Raw genomic sequence first — 13,871 nt, forward strand, 5'->3', positions numbered from 1 at the left:
TATCTTTTCTAAAATTTGAAAAGGCCTAAATGCCCTGACCTATTTGCTAAAATTTAAAAAGACCAAAATGCCCTCATCTTCTCCAAATCATCATCTTCTTGCACATACACAATACTACCACCACCACCGCCGCCGCCACCGCCACCGCCACCCACCATTAACACCATCACCATCGTGAAGCTCCACCTCCAGCACCACCTCCAACTCCTCCTTTATCAATTCCACCACCGAGTCTCCCTCCCTTGCCTATTCCTCTACCAACACCACAGATTTAGTAAGGGCGGCAGTGGTGGATTTAGGCTTGATTGGAGGAAAAAACGAAAGGGAAAACGGAGAAAAAAAGAACAAAAAAAGAAAAATTCTGGGAATTAGAAAACAACCAAAAAGAGTGGCGATCAACGCGGTGGGACTAGTACTAATATGATGATACACTCTCTCTCCCTTTTTCATCACATTTGATATTGATTTTCATCACATGTGATATTGATTTCCATCACATGTGATATGGAGTCCTATCCAAGATTGCTCAAGATTTTTGGAATCCGTCCTACATGGAAACTATGTATTCTCACATGTGATATGGAGTCCTGCACAAGATTGCTCAAGATTTCTGGAATCCGTCCTACATGAAAACTGTGTATTACAATATTTATTTCTCTTTATATTCTGGTGAGCTATCTCATCTATTGCAATTGTTATATATACTCTCATTGGAGAATCAATGAAACTAAGGAAACAAATTACAATTCATTATGGTATCCAGATCAACCTAATACTCCAACAAGTTCTCTCCATCCTTCCTGGACCGTTTTCTCTCTTTTTCTCTAATGGAAGGCACTGAGTCCTCCTCTCCTTCCCCTATCTCTTCTTCTTCTACCTCTTTTTCTTTCCCTAATGCTCACCACTATATCTCCCTCAAGCTTACACCGAAGAATTATTTGTTCTGGCACTCTCAAGTTGAGCCGTTCCTTGATGGTTTAAATTTATTTGGGCATCTCGATGGTACAACCCCATGCCCTGATGATTCGACTGCTAGTGCTAAATGGCGTCGTCAAGACTCGATGATACGCAGCCTTCTTCTTGCTTCTCTTTCTGATGAAGTCTTCCCTCTAGTGCTTGGCAAGAAGACCAACCATGCCCTTTGGGACACCCTGTCCACCGCATTCTCTACTCCATCTGAGAGTAGAATCATGTCTCTCAACATGGCTCTCACCAAATTGACTCAAAAGCCTGAAGAATCGGTTTCTGAATTTTTGCAACGTGCTAAAACTATTGTTTCGAACTCAATGCAGTAGGACAGACACTCCGTCCTAGCACCTTCAACCTTCATATTTTTCGTGGTTTGAAAATAGAATTCTGCGACATGGTCTCGTCTCTTCTCACTCGGCTTGAACCAATCTCTTATGATGACCTCCATGCCATGCTCTTGAGTCATGAATTTCTTTAAGGTACTATGACCAAGCTTGCACTTACAGATGCTCCTCTTGCAGCCAGTTCTCCAACTGCAAACACTGTTCAACGTTCTGGATCGACTGCTGAATCCGTGTCTCCTGCTTCTTAACGTGGGGGGCGTGGAGGTCGTTGGGGTCGTGGCCGTGGTGGTCGCGGTCGTGGTGGCTCTTATATTGGACGTTTTTGGAGCAATATTTGGCGTCGCAGCAATCATTCTACAGATCACTGCTATTTCCGTAACTAGCCTGGTAATCCTAAAACCCCACCTTTGCCATATCCCTGTTCTAAACACCCGTCAAACGTTCACTACACCTATCCACCATCTACCTTCTCTTATGACCACCCTAACCCTCCTCTTTTACCAACACCCCACCCCTCTACTGCCCTCACTTGGTACCCTGACATCGGATATTATATCTGCACCCGGGTTTACTAATTATTTATGAATCTCTTCCTTGTGACATGTAGATACTGTTCCCGTGTAAGCCGGAGAACTGTTCTCACTGGTAGTCAAGCTCAGTTACAAGATCATTGATTAGTTCACGGGCTTTGCCATCGAAGAGAGGTTCCTTAATCGGGAATGGGGGAGATTTATCGATGGTGACTTCGTCGACTATCCTCCTAGCATAAGCCCCTGGAGTGAAGAGTACCGGAAGACTTTTCCTGTGTCCCCACACTTAGACACCTCGCTCAGCGATGAGCTTAGCATCGCGGTCGGGAAACTCTTCAGGATCACAAAGGACATGTCGTGATGGTCGAGGGATAAATTACTGCCCTGTAGTATGCTAGTGTATCCTCCCCTCTATGGCCTTGAAGTGTGGGTTAAAGCCCAACAACTTTCCTTGTGTTTCTGCCCTTACAGCAGCGACGGAGTCACGGATGGACTCACAAGACTGGTTCCGTCCGTGCTGTTTCGTGCTTTTAAGTGTTTTCTTATGTGGGGCCCACACCCCGTGCCCTGGACATTGTACCTGAGTCCCCAGACATGGTGGACCCCACCCATGGTCCCATTATAATGTGTGTGTGCTATGTAGGTGGGCCCACTAGCCTATGAATACATTTAAATGTGTTTTATCTTAAGTGCCCCAAACCAAACAGACCCTAAGTGGGCCACTTAATATAAATACTTAGCTCAGCCTTCATTGGTTCATTCATTTCTCCTACCAACCAAAACCGTGGAAGGCTTGGAGAGGATTGAAGGAGAAGGTGAATGGAGGAGCATGGAGGTGGACTTCATCCATTGGCTCACCTGGTTAGGTGAGTACCTTCTCCCTTCCTCCCTGTCTTTCCTATTTCAAATGAAGGTTTTTCCTCTTGGATCGGTTCCAACCTAGGGTTCCTTTGGGAAACCCAATGTTAATCCCTTGGCCTCCTAAATGGAGTCCTGCCCCTCCCTTAATGCCATCCATAACCCTTGTAACCTAAGCTGTTGTTCCAAGCACTAAGACTCTAACCTAGGAATGAAGAAACCCTAGGAGTGGTTCAAATCCCTTGGATCCTTTAGGCCCATGGATGGACTAGGTACCATTGACCCTAGGGAGGCTTAGGACTCTCCTCTCTAACCCTAGGAACCATGTGATCTCAAGGATGGAAGGTTGGAAGTGAAAATCCTTCAAAATCTCGGACAGGGACTCGACGGATCCACGAACGGATCCAGCGTCATGGTTTCGTTCATAAATCCGTCCTCTACAAGCTATTGACTGGCTCGTATGGAGCCAGGGATGGATTCACCTAGTGGTTCTGTCCGTGGTTCCGTTCCCTCTCGAGAATGTCTCAAGGTTCGAACGAATGCACAAACGGATTCACTTAGAGGTTCCGTTCGTGAATCCGTCCCTCCTATTTTCACCATATGCCTGAACGGAGCTAGGAATGGACTCACCTTGTTGCCTTCGTCCCTGAGTCCGTTCGTGTTGTCTTGTGTGAAACCTAAATTTAACTGTTGGGACCCACCATGGGACCCACCTACACTCTTCAAACACTATTCTCACACATCCTCAGATTGCTTAACCAGTACGGGAGAACGTGTACCAAGGCAAACCCTACTAAACACCTCAAGCGACGATCGAACAACTTGTGAGGGGGTTTTGGGTAATGTTTGGGCTTGCTTAATATGAACTATACATTGATATGATACCTGTATCATTTATGAACATGTTGCATTCTTGCATATAATATCTTGGTTACGATTTGATGCTATGTGGCTGTGTTTACTATTTCATTATTGAATTGGGTTACTGTGCTGGTACCGAAGCCCCAAAAGTGCTTATGAAATTCATTGATTATCGTCCTTCCCTGTATGTTCGTGTCGTGCCGTGCTGGTACCCGGGTGCTAGATGGAATGGGACGTTGATGCACCCAGAATACCTCTCGGGACGATAGGAATTGCGGCTAGGAGTCACTTCCCTATGCTATGATCCTTACCAACAGGGGTTTAGGTGTTGGGTGATCAGGGCTCCTTGTTGCCTGTGGGGGAGAGGGGCCAGGTCAAGGATGACCACTGATCATCGGGGTTTGCCACTGGGTGGTTTTGGTGGCTTCGACTGGCGCAGGCTCCCTTGTGATAATTGAGGTTTCATTGTGGCGATAAGTTAAGTGACCCATAGTGTCTCCCGAGTTATCATAGTAGCATATACCCAGACTTAGACTGTATGTTAGGTGGAAAATCTATCAACATTTCATTCATCATGGACTATGTGTGATTGTGTGTTTATGCATTCCCCATCCCCTCACTAGCTCAGTGGAGCTAACCCCCTGTGTACACATTCTTTTAGATTTTGATGCAGATGGAGGTTATCTGGCTGGTCTCAAGGCCCAACTAGCTAATTAGGATGGTATTGTCACGGAGGAGCCCGATGCTGTGTCGGAGGATCACGGTGACGGATGCCCCTGTGACGATTGTGCCTACGGGCCTTGTTGACGTTGGGGATTATCTCCTCTTTTAATTCTTTTGGAGCTTTGTGCCCGTTATAAAGAACTGTCTGTAATACTTTATATTCTTTTTGAGTAGTTACATCATGGTCAGTCAGTAAACAGTGTTAAACATTATTTGTATCACCTACCCAGCTGAACTTATGGTAACTGCGCTTCCGCTTGTAATTACTCTTTTTGGGAATGAAAATTCCCTTTATCTCCGTATTTGTAATTATTATATTTACGTTGAATATTGACTGTGGATTGGGACACTGTGTCAGTGATTCTGGTAGCGAAGAGGGATGACACGTGTCATCCTAGTCACCTCTTGACTGTTCTTTATTCCTACTCAGAAATGGGGGCGTGACACCGGAGCTTCCCATCATGTGACCCCTGACATCCAATCCCGCTCCCAATATGATGAGTATACTGGTATGGATCAATTACATGTTGGCAATGGTAAGGGTTTACCGATTTCACACATAAGTTATTCCTCTCTTCCTTCTTTTTCTTCTCGCACTTTTCATTTAAATAATGTGCTCCATGTTCCTTCTATCTCAAAATCCCTTCTTTCTGTTCAACAATTTTCTAAGGATAATAATGCTTATTTTGAGTTTCACTCTTTTCACTTTCTTGTGAAGGATCAGGTCACCAAGTCAACTCTGCTGTCTGGACCGAGTAAAGGCAGTCTCTATGTGCTTCAACCTTTATCCTTGCCAACCGCCAATATTGATGTTTGATCCTCCATTGATGTTTGGCATAGCCGTCTAGGACACCCGCATGAGCGATTGCTACGTTATATGCTTGCTTCTAATAATTTACCTTATTTTTTCCATCTTAATAATATTTGTACGGCTTGTCAATTAGGCAAAGCCAGCCGCCTTACTTTACCTATTACTTATAGTCGTAGTTTATTTCCTTTGGACTTAATTCATAGTGATGTATGGGGACCTTCTCCTACTCTCTCTTTATCTGGACATCGTTTTTATGTTATTTTTGTGGATGATAACACTAAATTTATTTGGTTTTATCCTCTTGTGTGTAAATTGGATGTGTTCTAAACTTTGTGCCAATTTCAGGCTCTTATGGAACGTCAGTTTAATAGAAAAATCAAATCTATTCAAACTGATTGGGATGGGGAGTTTCACACTCTACCCACATTCTTTTCAAAAATTGGCATTTCTCACAGGATTTCTGCACCTCACACCCATGAGCAGCAAGGGGTGGTTGAACGCCGTCATAGGCATATTTGTGAAACCGGTCTCTCCCTTCTTGCTCATGGGTCTGTTCCCTGTCATTATTGGACATACGCTTTTGAAACTGCGGTATATTTATTTAATAGAATGCCTTCGGTTGTCTCCAGCTGAGTCTCCCCCTTTCAACTTGTTTTTCATAAAATACCTGATTACAAATTTCTTAAAGTTTTTGGTTGCTTGTGTTTTCCTTATTTACACCCGTATAACAAGCATAAGATGGACTTTCGCTCATTGCCATGTGTTTTTCTTGACTATTGCCATGTCCATGATTTGGATGAGTGACCCATTTCCCAATGCTCGCGATCCCACTATCCCAATTTTACTCACACTGCTTATCGTTGTCTTCACATTGCGACTGCTTATCGTTGACTATAGCCCATCTCACACTGCTTATCGTTGTTTTGATGAGAGTTCTTTTCCTTTTTCTACTAGCATTTTAGGACCTCCTCCACCTTCTTCCACCATTGCATCCTCTCCATGGGTTGCTGCTCCTGTACAGATCTCACCTCCCCACGGTGTGCCTTTACCAGTGGCAACACACTTGACCCCTTTACCAAATATGCCAAGCCCTGAAACCGGCACCTCACAGCCCTCCCCTACACCATCTCCATCCATACCCACGGCCTCACCACCATCTCCTGCCTAGGCGGACCTGCCTACTGAGTGACATCTACACTGCCACCACCACTGCTACCCTAGCACTCTTTGCCTCTCTACAGCTGCCTTCTCCATCTTTGTAGCTTCACGGTCGCCGTCATGCTATGATTGTTACTAATGATACTTCTAAGCCTACTTGTTTTTTGCAGGTTAACAAGGCCCCTTCGCAATGGAACTTGGTCTTTGGTTCTGCAAACACCAAACATGAATTTAATTGGATGCAAATGGGTGTATTGCATCAAAAGGAAGGCTGATGGGTCCCTTGAGGGCTATAAAGTGCGCCTTGTTGCTAAGTGCTTTCATCAACAACATGGCCTTGATTATGGCAAGACTTTTAGCCCTATCATAAAGCCCACAAACATTCATTGTGTTCTCTCCATCGCAGTCTCCCAGAGTTGGTCTGTATGCTAGTTAGACGTCAGTAATGCGTTTCTTCATGGGCGGTTGGAAGAAGAGGTTTATATGTCCCAACCTCCGGGTTTCGCTGACTCTACTCATCCAAATCATGTGTGCCGCCTTCATCGCTCTACTTATGGCCTTAAACAGACGACTAGGGCCTGGTTTCGTCGCCTATCTGACCTTCTAATTTTTCTTGGCTTTCATGGTTCCAAGACTGATACCTCCCTTTTTATTCGCAATAAAGGGGCTCATGTTAGCTACATCTTGATTTATGTGGATGACATTTTGGTTACCGGCAGTGGCAGTGACTCATCTATGATCTCTTCCCTATTGCAATAGCTTTCTAGCGAGTTTTCCATCAAAGATCTTGGCAATCTGCATTTCTTCCTTGGTGTTCAGGCCACCTGTCATTCCAAGGGGCTTCATCTCTCTCAATCTCATTACGTCTCTGATATGTTGAAATGTGCTGGCATGACTGATTGCAAACCAGTGCAGACTCCTATGGCAACGACTCAGGTAGCATCTCTTGCAGGGGGTGCTCTCCTATCGAATCCCACTGAGTATAGATCGGTAGTGGGAGCTCTCCAGCATGTTACTTTAACATGCCCTGATGTTTCCTTTGCTATAAATCTAGTTTGTCAATTCATGCATGCCCCTACTTCAGATCATTGGCAGATGGTGAAGTGAATACTTCGCTACCTTAAACAGACAAGTACTCATGGTTTACTTATTGAGCGGTCCCCTTCCCGTTCCTTACAGGCCTTCTTGGATGCAAATTGGGCAGGTGATGGCCTTAGTCGAAAATCCATGGGGGCATTTACAATTTTTCTTGGCCCCAACCTTGTTTCTTGGACATCACGAAAGCTGAAAACTGTGGCCAGATCTTCCACAGAGGCCGAATACAAAGCCTTGGCTGGTGCTTCAGCTGAACTAATTTGACTTGAATCCTTGTTCGGTGAACTCGGTTATCCTCTTGAAAGGCTCCAATACTATAGTGTGATAACATTGGAGCAACTTATCTCTTGGCAAATCCTGTTTTTCATGCTTGCATAAAGCATGTAGAAATTGATTTTCACTTTGTGCGTGAGCGTGTGGCCAAGAAGCAGCTTTAGGTTCAATTTATCTCTACTAAAGACCAATTGGCTGACACGTTTACTAAACCACTTGGAACGGCCCGCTTTCAGTTTCTAAGGGACAAGCTGAAGATTCGGGTTCCTGATTCTCCACCTTGAGGGGGTGTAATAGGACGATACACACTCTCTCTTTTTCATTACATGTGACATTGATTTTCATCACATGTGATATTGATTTCCATCACATGTGATATGGAGTCCTATCCAAGATTGCTTAAGATTTCTGGAATCCGTCCTACATAGAAACTATGTATTCTCACATGGATATGGAGTTCTGCACAAGATTGCTTAAGATTTTTGGAATCCGTCCTACATGAAAACTGTGTATTACAATATTTATTTCTCTTTATATTCTGGGGAGCTATCTCAGATTCTCATCTATTGTAATTGTTATATATACTCCGATTGGAGAATCAATGAAACTAAGGAAACAAATTACAATTCATTAGGTGGTAATCACATACCCATCTCTCTCTTTTTCTCTTCCTCCCAATTCCCCAAGTCCAGACGGAAACTCAACATTCACAACAATTGAGCTAGAATCGAGTTTTACTTTACAAAACTAACTACTAAACAATTGAGCTAGAATCGAGTTTTACTTTACAAAACTAAGTACTTAGTCTTTCATTTAACTAATATAGCAACAACAAAGATAGGAATTACAAAGTAACCAATACAGTAACCTCTATACGTAACTCCCAGGAGTTGGACATTTTTGTCCCTAAGATCGCACCGACCTCTCTCTCTCTCTCTCTCTCTCCCTGTTGGCGATCCCTTCCCCTGAAATTGGTGTTGCATCGCCCAGACGGTTACGCTGAATTCTTTTCTCTAACCGTCTGTAAACTCTTCTCTCTTCTCCAGCACTTCCAACATCGTTACGAATGCGGCCTGTAACATTAGTTACGAATCCAAAGGCACCGTTGAGGGTGAGAGTGTGAGACTGCAGATTTTAGAACCGACGCTGCAAGTTTTCGCCGCATTTCAAAATCTCACCGATAAGATATCATTTCTCTTTCTCTCTCTCTGAGTTTCATTCAATTTTCTTGTATATTCTTCCCACATCGTCAAATCTGGGTGATCATTGTTGGGATTCGGTCAAATCCCTTTGGTTGGACGATTCTATAGGTTTTTTAATAGTTGAATGAAACTTGCAGCCTCGGTCCTAAAATCTGCTCGTGCAGATGCATCGTAGTTCTTATTGCACTCCCACTCCCCACCTCTGCTGGGTTTCTTCATTCGATTTTATGTATTCTCCTCATTTTTAGAAAACTTTAGTGCATGATCAAGAGACTGCTTTGGTGGAAGGATATGATTTTCATAGAACACCTAAATCCTTCCCTTCACGGTAACACATATTAAGTATTAACCATCCTTTTGGAGGTTATGCCTTTGTTGTGATGCTCCCACTTCGCAAACACTGTTGTTTCAGTTTGGATGCCCCTCTGTTATTTGATTTCAGAGCAGGGAAGCGGTTTGGCAGAGAATTGAAGCTATGGTGGTTTCGAGCAACTTAGCTAGTACTTTAAAGGGCAAAACGCATTGTTAAGGAAGGCGGGATCCCCCCTCCTCCCCACACGATTTTTATAAAATTCTTCTTGTTCTTCAAATCCGCAGGAGTTAGAAGAAGGCGACGTTGTGAGACACCAACGTCAGTGCCGTTGGAGATAGAAGAGTTGTTGATTTTCAAGTGAGGTGCAGGTGCATCGTCGTGGATCTCCTCGCAATTATGTGCCATTTGTCGTCTTGTTTCCATCTATAATAGGGGAATTAGGGTTATCGTCGGAGAGGTGTGTTGCCTGCTGATTTTGATCAGAAGACGCATTCACCTTCTTGATATCAGAAGAGACTTGTGTCGAGGGATGAATTATTAGGTTTTGGTGTTTGTTGTAGTGGTGGACCCAGGAGGAGCTGGTTGTTGATGTTTGTGGTTGTGGTGGTGAGGATTGAGCGGTCTTTGGAATGACCCATGGGATGAGTCTGAACATTCAGTAGTAGTGACCGAGCAAGAGACGGTGGTGGAAGAGAAAGTGGGGTTAAAAATGTCATAAAATATACTGAGGTGAAATAAAAACACTGTTTTAGCTAGTTTTGTAGTACCGATCATTATCTTGCATAATATGGTTAATTGAAAGATTCAGTGGTTAGTTTTGTAATGCGAAACCTAATTGTAGTTAATCTTGTAATTTTCTCATAGGAAAAAACCAAAAAAAAAAAAAAAAAAGAAGGGAAAAAATAGAAATAGAATGAGTAATAGAAGGGGACAAAACTAAAAGAGAAAAACCAAAAGGATAAAGGTAGGGGGTGTTTCGGGGAAAATTCTCAGATTTTGGATGATTCCTTCTTCTTTATCTTATTTTATTTTTAATATTTTTTTATGTGTGGTTTTCAGCTTTGGTGGGATGGGAATTCAAAATCTTAGTTCTACTGTGTGTGAGTGCGACTCTGAGTCTAAGATGGCTGGCACAGTTGGATGGCTGGCTGCCCTACATTACGAGACGCGCCAACCGCCTTATGCTCAGGAATTCTATCTGGGATTGGTGTAGTAAATTAATGAGTCAATGGTGGGTGGCCACAGTGGTGATGGTGTTAATGGTGGGTGGTGGTGGTGGTAGTATTGGGTATATAAAAGAAGATGATGATTTGAGGAAGATAAGGGCATTTTGATCTTTTTAAATTTTAGCATTTAGGTCAGGACAATTAGGTCTTTTTAAATTTTAAAAAAAAATAGAAGAAAAGGTAATTTGGTCATTTTCTAATATTTAACACCTGACGTGAACTTAAATGGCTTTAGGTGGAAAAGTAAAAATGGTGGGTGAAATTTTGGTGTGTGTGGATTGTCATTGTCAAACCTTAGGGGGACATGAGGAATATTAAGTACATTTTAGGGATAAGTGTATTTAACCCTAAAAAATTTCAATATTAAGGGCAACATTGTACGATTCCACATAATACAGCATAATATTACCGATCCGTATGCTGATAACTTGAGTGTGAAACTGAGTTTCATTATTGATCATTGCATGAAGATGCTACACCATTACTCTGGAATCCGGATCCTCACTGCCTCCCTATCCTTTCTTCTACTTTGCCCTTTACGGTTTTAAAGCTCTTAAAAACTGTCATTTAAATCATATAAGTGGGACCCACAATTATGGGAACAGAACTCAATCTTTTCACTCCATGCCAAAAGACACCACTATCTCTTATTTTGAGGAGGAGAGAGATAGGCCAGCACTCTCGGATAGAAAACAATTTCCCTATAATTATTTATTCATTTCTTCTTCCTTCTTTTAAGGTATCAAAGAGTCCCCCGTCGCTCCAACTTCATGTCTCCTTACCCTAGCTCACTCCACCGCCCCACACCCACTCCTCTCCCCCCATACAACCAAATCTGCCTAGCTACCACCTCCTCTGCAACCGGATTGATAATGTTGGTGCTACTTCCTTTGCTCAAGGAACTCAACAAAACATTCCTGATGGTATTTGGAAGCACGTATGGTCTTGTCATGCTGCTCCAAATATCCAAAACTTCTTTTGGAGAGCATGTTCTGATGGACTTGTGACAAGTGTGGCCGTGTGGGCATCACATGCAGAAGAATTCCTATCGACACTCGTTGCTATCGGTGTGGGTAACTGTGTAGAATCAGCCAATCACATATTCCTCCATTGTAATTTTGCTCATTCTAATGCCTCTATGAAAGAGGGTAAGGGCGGGATTGGCTTTGTCATTAGAGGCTCTCTTGGCTCCCCTATATAAACCATATCAAACCAATCTCCTCCTCCTCAATCATACAAGTGAAGCATTAATTAGCATTCCGAGAAGGATTGCTACAAGCCATCTTTGAAGGAGCAAAGTCTCTTGAAGTGGAAGCTGATAATAGAGAGCTAATAGCTCTCCTCAACCAAGGCTACCTGCCGCCAACTGTAAAAGTTGCAAGTATTTATTCAAAACATCTAACACTTGGTAATCTACTCTGTTTCTTGCACATTTAAACATATTTTTAGGGAGATTAACAACGTGGCTGATTTCTTGACTCGCAGAGTCCTATGTACGTGTTAGACAGATTGACCAATCCCCACTCCTTGATTTTTTGAACTATGTGATTTAGTCACCTTATCCTATTTATGCATGAATAAATAAATAAATTAATTTCTACAACAAAATTAAAAAAAAAAAAAACAAATGAAGATTGCGCCTACTTATGTTCAAGTGTTTTATGCCTTAACTAGAAGTCAAAATATAGACCTTGAAATGCTCTAATTTTAAATCCTAAAAAAATGCATGTTTAGAAAGCTAAACGGATGGTGCGGATACAAAAACTAAAGTTAATATATAGAGAAACATGCGATGGTCAATGGGAGGAGCATCGATCAGGTAGATTTTTCATTTTGTAGGGTGTGAGGCAGTCATTTCATGAGGAGTATATCTGGGCGTAGGCTGCATGCGGTCAGACAAAGTTCTTTTTTGCTATTTTTTTTGCTTAAAACAATAGGAGAAAGTTTTTGTTCACCCACTCATCCAGTAGACAGTACACAAAGCACACATCCTCCATTCTGCTACACACTCTAGCTCCCAGCCTTCATGGTTTTTTGAACTATGTGATTTAGTCACCTTACGCTATTCATGCATGAATAAATAAACTAATTTCTACACACCAAAAAAAACAAAAAAAAAAACACACACACACACACACAAACTAAGATTGCACCTATTTTTGTTCATGTGTTTTATGCCTTAACTAGACTTCGAAATATCTCTTTGAAATTCTTTAAATTTGTTTTTTGGGTAAAAGAAATGCTTTAATTTTAAATACTAAAAAAATTGTCATTAAAAAAATATTCATGTTTAGAAAGCTAAGTGAATGGTGGGGATACAAAAACTAAAGTCAATATATACAGAAACATGCGATGGACAATGGGAGGAGCATCGATCAAGGGGATTTTTCATTTTGTAGGGTGTGAGGCAGTAATTCCATGAGGAGTATATCTGACTATAGGCTGCATGCGGTTAGACAATGTTTTTTTTTTGCTATCTTTTTTTCGCTTAAAACCAAAGAAAAGAGTTTTTGTTCACCCACAGAATCTCTTCACTATCACTTTGATCTAATCGTTATTTACATCTTTCATCGATGAATTTACGAAATGCCCTTTCAATTACTCAAGGAATCCCATCCAATGATCCAAGTGTCAAAACCAATGGGTGAAGAAAAACTAAATCCACCAACACGTATTCCACTCCCAAATAAATATCTCACGTGTCAAATTTGGTAGGTCGGTTTTTGACCTTACTCGTATTATGTGTTTTTCTTTAATTAACCATCAAATAAATGTTTCGTTGGATCAAATGTGGTAGGTCGGATTTTGACTCTATACGATGCATTTTTTTTCTTTGTTTTATATTTAATAAATCTTTCATAGGGAAAGAGGTACAACTGAAAGGAGGGGGGTAGGTAAGGTAGGATTATGAATCACAAGTCAAATTTCACATATGTATATGGTTGGAACTTGAAAGGGATGTTAAAATGTGAATTTGGATGTCTTGAAGGAATATGTTTAAGGTAGGGGTGTTTGGTTCGATTTCGATAATTATCGGTCCAGATAGTTTCTAACCGTTATCAATATCTTTTAACGTTCCGTATTGGTTTATTATTGGTCCGTTGTCGGTTTATTGATATAGAAAGAAGAAAGAAATGAAAATAAATAGTGGTTTTTTTTTTTCCCTCTCTTGTTGGTTTTGGTCGATCTGATAGGTCGGTTCCGATGTATTAATAGTTTTAAAAAACAAAATTAAAACTAACCCAATAAAATGTTTACTTTGATTAATTTCGATTGGTCCAATCAGTCCAATCTCATTTTCTACACCTCTAAATGTGTGGTAAATAAAGATGTGCGAGGGAAAATGACAAAATTGACCAAAAAAGTAGGTGGGCAAGTGGTTTTGATTCTGGTCCAACCGCTCAAATCAGGTTACATTGGCCAAAGTTGGAACCAAATAATCTATAGTGGCCATCAGTAATCTATATCAGTACCGATCAATTAATCCAATTCAGACCATAACCGATCT

General features: G+C 41.7%; 1 protein-coding gene across 2 annotated transcripts in view; it reads left to right on the forward strand.

Annotated features, from left to right (window-relative positions):
- The window catches only part of LOC122654282 (S-adenosylmethionine synthase 1), a 30,896-nt gene that overhangs the window by 14,146 nt on the left and 2,879 nt on the right, over positions 1–13,871 (forward strand). The window lies entirely within an intron of this gene.

This window comes from Telopea speciosissima, chromosome 3 (genome assembly GCF_018873765.1).
Source record: "Telopea speciosissima isolate NSW1024214 ecotype Mountain lineage chromosome 3, Tspe_v1, whole genome shotgun sequence".
NCBI classification, from domain to species: Eukaryota; Viridiplantae; Streptophyta; class Magnoliopsida; order Proteales; family Proteaceae; genus Telopea; species Telopea speciosissima.